We start from the raw sequence: 5,349 nt of genomic DNA on the forward strand, positions 1-5,349 counted from the left end.
TATTATGATTTTGACGCTATATTTTCACTGATGCTACATTCTCAAATTTGACAATTGATTACTTTGTTGGATTTTCATGCAACTTAACATACTTATTAGATCTACGTGTAACGTAAAAAAATATATCATAGACATTTACATAATACGGTTGGTTTTCCTTAAGCACAAGCTCAGATGAACCTAACCCACAGACTCTAGTGTGTCAATATTTACTAGTTCTAGTTGGAAGGTGACCTAAAAAGGTTGAAAGGTGAAAGATAAATATAACACCCAACCTAAGAAAATTTTTTGAATATGTTTTTTGTGCTATATAAGCATCGAATCAAGAAAACAAGAATATATAAATATTTCCTCTATAATGAAGTTGTTTCCACAAAACTTATCTGATAATAAAAAACACATATAAATGAACAAAATATTGCGCAAAAACTCTTCTAACGAAAGCTTTTAAATTTATAATTAAATTGAAAAAGCTTTGGATTGAAAAAAAAACTCTCATAATAATTTTTTTGGATAATCATAAACTTACCATATTATTATGGTGCTTATAAGTAAATCACAAAATTTTACCAATTTACAAAAATATCATTAAATCATATATGGACATCTTCGATTAGGATTATAAATAATGTAGATTTTTCTGTCATTTGCACCGCACACTTCTTTATTTTCTTTTAACCCTTAAATTTAAATTGTCTATTAATGGGTCCCCACATAGTGTACCTGGAAATTATATACCCTTCACCTAGATAATTGGATAACCAGACAACCATATATGACATAGCAAGATACTATCGAGAAATCACACAAAATCATAGTTCTCGAACAAAGGCCGATATTAACTACTCGAAGACACATTCCCAGAAAAAGTGGCTCAACATTTGTTAAGGACAAATATCTCAAATAAATAATATAAAAGTAAAAAGGATCATCAAATTTACCTAGTAAAATAAAGCTAGCTGATAATCACGGTACTTCCCGGTCACACACTCTACAAGGACAACCCATCCTAGAAAGCACTCTTAATATATACCTAAAGAACGACAAGACAATATCATCTCACAACTCACATCATAATTCGAACATTTAACCTAACTTTGGCATCAAAAAGTATTACTGATAAAGCTCTTTAATGGGGTATGGTACCAACCCACTTACACATTCAAGGTCACCAGAAAGGACATTGCACTTCACACGACCGATAAAGTACACTCCTGACCACAAGTTTCTTGATGATCATGTTGATGTCTCCTCATTTATACAGATTTTGAAGGACATTTCATATACTTTTATGAATGTTTTTAATGTTAAAAATGGGCAACATATACTTAATAGTTATATATTTATGTTTTGTAGCAAAAAATGACCATGTGATGAAGTAGATGCTAAAAGGGAAAGATTAGAGCATATTTTCTTGGATTAAGAGCTAAGGAAAACAATTTGAAATTTGTATGAAGAATATTATAAAGAAATCGAAGATTCTAAAGAAACTACTAAAAATTGAAGTTTCACTACGATTTATGTAATCGCACGACAAAATAAGTCGGATATGGAAGGCTATATATGGGATCGTAATTTTTCCCATAGGATATATCCTATAGAACATGCATATAATTTCTAGAAGAAAAACTGGAAATGGCCAATATGGGGAAAGAGGTTATTAGAAACCCTAGTTTATAGAACAAATCAAGATCTGAAGCAGAAAGACTGATTGGAGTATTGTGTAAGGCTTTTAGTTTAGATTATGGGCTAAGTCCTAATAGTTTTGTTTAGATGTAGATGATTTGATTATGATTATGTTTTGATTCATTAAAAGAGTTCTAGTAGATGTTCAATTTACTATGATTACTTCATTAAGGATCCAAGTGTGTTAATAACAGTGTTATTATGTTTATTTAGCTGATTGTTTGATCTAAGATTAGGTTTGAATTTTGTTACTTGAATCAATAATTTCATTAACAAGTAGGAGATCAGAACTTTACCAATTGAGGTGTAGACAGATCCATCTAGTGGATACATCCCTAATTTAAGCATAATAATATTGATTTAATCGTCATGATTGTACTATTGAGTTATGCAATTTGAGAAGTTTCCATTAACCCTATGACTGATCATACCAATTGAGTCTTTCATAATACGATCTTAATAGAATGGATCTACGAAGGCTATCCCTGCTAGTAGATACTTAGAAACATATAATTAATGAATATAGATTGGATTTAATTAATTTATAAATCGGTGAATATCTATAAGTTTTTATTGCACTTCTTATGAATAAAACATAATCATTAGTGAATCGAAATCTATTAAAAAATACAACTACTATTATCTATATATTTATATATCTATCTATTTACTTATACTTGAGTTCTTATATTATTTAGTTTATAATAATTCATATTATCTTATTTTATTTTATTATTATGTTGATTCCTATCCATCGGTACACTTGTGTTCTCCTTGTGTTCGACACACGTACTTACTTTAGTTATACTATTAGTTATTAGGTACGCTACCTAGTGAGGAAAGTATTTTTATATTTGTTAGGTTTATATATTTAAAACTAGATTTCTACATTAAATAGGTTTATTTTATTAGACTGTATAGAGTATATCAAGTTTTTTGTGTTGTTTCCGAGGAACAAATTTCAAACAATAATAAGTTCCTACATCAGATTTATGTAGGATGTCACACCCACGACCGACGGCGAAAATGCCGAGCAGTGCGATGTTAGGACGTTGGATCATGGAGGCAGGTATATTGAACAATACACGGAAATATAATGCAAACATTTCTTTTATTCATTACTAATAAAGGGTTATATTCTTTGATATCCAAGCAAACTTCCTAATCATAGACTAAACAATAAAGGAACAAATAAAACTTCCATCAACCACGTGATGATTTCCTTTAACACTCCACTACCTCTCCTACTCATTTCCATGAGAATACAAGGGTTTTGAAAAGTTCAACATAATGTTTGTGAGTTCACATGTTTTTATGGTTTTATACTTTTACAATAGTTTTGTCGTTTCTTTTTAACAGATTTCTATTCTTTATATCTTGTTTTCCTAGGATATATTACTCCTTTTGTACTTATCTTATAACCTTTCTTTTATAAATTATTATCCCTTTTTCTTATCTTTTCATAATATGACTACTTTCAAGGCGTTCCCTCTAGGTAGTTTAATTAATTAAGGTTGATGGACAATGTTACAATGAGTTTGTATAATCAAGATTTTGACTTGATATTTGCCCTACCCCAAATCTTCATCGGACGTTGTGATGTAGTTTAGAAAGCTATGCATGCTGTGACTTTACCGTCAAGGGTTGTAGCCAGCAACTAGAGGCGGGGGTGTCAATCTCGTATAGATCTATACATACCTTTGTCGCTGACTTAAGATTTAACGACTATAGGCCAGGGGTTAGCTAAACTTAATCGGCTAAAGGATGAATATTGATACTCATTTAACAACTGTTTTGTTTAACCTTAAAGTATGATTATTGATCTTATTATTCTTCCATTTAGTTTTCCTTTAATATGATTCTCTTACATAATTCTACTGATATATATATATATATATATATATATATATATATATATATATATATATATATATATATATATATCATGGTGTTGATATTCTTTGAAAGGATAGTAGAGGAGAGTAACACCTAAGTACAATGATTATCCTCAAGTTTGGCCAGCATAACGACTAGGTTCTATGTTATCCCATGGTAGCCCAACATAGCAACTAGGTATAATCTTTCAATGTTGTCACACCCTGCCTGGCCGTTGGCGGAAACGCCAAGCAGTGTGACGTAGGGATGTTGGTTCTCAGTCCTTGAACATATATTGAACAATACAAAACAAAATATGTAACATAAACATCTATATTATTTATAGATAAAACGTTATATCGGATTTCTAGGGTTCCTTTTACAGAGAGGTGTCCTAACAGATAGACATGAACGTTAAACTACATGGGTTTTTTAGCTGCTTCCTCCATCAGTTGTTGCTTCTGGGAGTGTAGGCTTCCATCTCACAACCTCCTAGGAATACATGAGGTTTTGAAAACTTCAACGTAATGTTTGTGAGCTCACAAGTTTTTAGATTTTGCGATTTTGGGTAACTTTTAAGAATCCTTTTTCTTTGAGAAAAACCTTTCTTATATATTTTATTAACCTAACTTTCTATCTTTTAAGGATATCTAACGATCATATCTTCTATTATGATATCATTTATTAATCCTAATTTATTATATTTTTAGGATATCTCACGATCCTAACATATTTTAATTAGGATTATCTTTTGTTAATCCTAATTTACTATCTTTTAAGGATTTCTATACTAACGTATTTTAATTACCACATCAGGTGTCCCTAATGGTAATCTAAGATCTAAGGTAATTTTTTTAATGTGTTAACGTGAGTCCCTGTAATTGATGCTTTCAGGCTCTCGCAGGATTAATGATTATAGGTATTGGGCAAATGTCGAATTTAATCAAGGACTTTGGACGAATTATCAACTCGCTAACGCATTGACTTAAGGTATTTATCTTTTATCTTTAATCTTTTATCTTTCCATACTTACCCATATATATATATATATATATATATATATATATATATATATATATATATATATATATATATATATATATCACACTATCTTTGTACATACCTCTTCCAAGTATATATTATCAAATGTTGTTTTTGTATATATATATATATATATATATATATATATATATATATATATATATATATATATATGATAATTATATTTTATGATATCATAATTATCTAGTATATATAAATCGTCATATATATACCCTAATTATGGTTATTTTAACAGGATATTTGGGCAGAGTAACAACTAAGTACAGTGCATATCCTAAATCTTGTCTAACATAACTCCTAGATACTAAGGATTCCTAGGGATTTGCATTATAACATCTAGGTAATACCTACTCTTAGATTATCGGGCATCATATCCTTTAGAAATAGATCATAGCTTAAATCTAGGCATAATATCTACAACTATACTATCCTAAGGCATCTAGCTTATTATAAAATGACTTAATATTTATAAAATAAATACTTTTATAAAATTTTTTGTTAAGCATGTGTTCCCCTTGAAAACATTTTAAAACAGTAAAATAGGGGTCGTGAACTCACTTGTAAAGTGTAAAACCACTGAAGTAGGGTAGAATCGGGACTCAGGACTCGAAGATCACCTCGGGGTCGACCGAGATCTAGAACTAAGTTAGTAACAACTAGAATACCTAAATAATAACTTTTCTTAGATTTTGGAAGGAATTCGCAAAATAGGGAACAAGAGAAAGG

The sequence above is a fragment of the Lactuca virosa genome, chromosome 1, assembly GCF_052849685.1.
Source record: "Lactuca virosa cultivar CGN04683 chromosome 1, Lactuca_virosa_CGN04683_v6, whole genome shotgun sequence".
In the NCBI taxonomy this organism is placed as follows: Eukaryota; Viridiplantae; Streptophyta; class Magnoliopsida; order Asterales; family Asteraceae; genus Lactuca; species Lactuca virosa.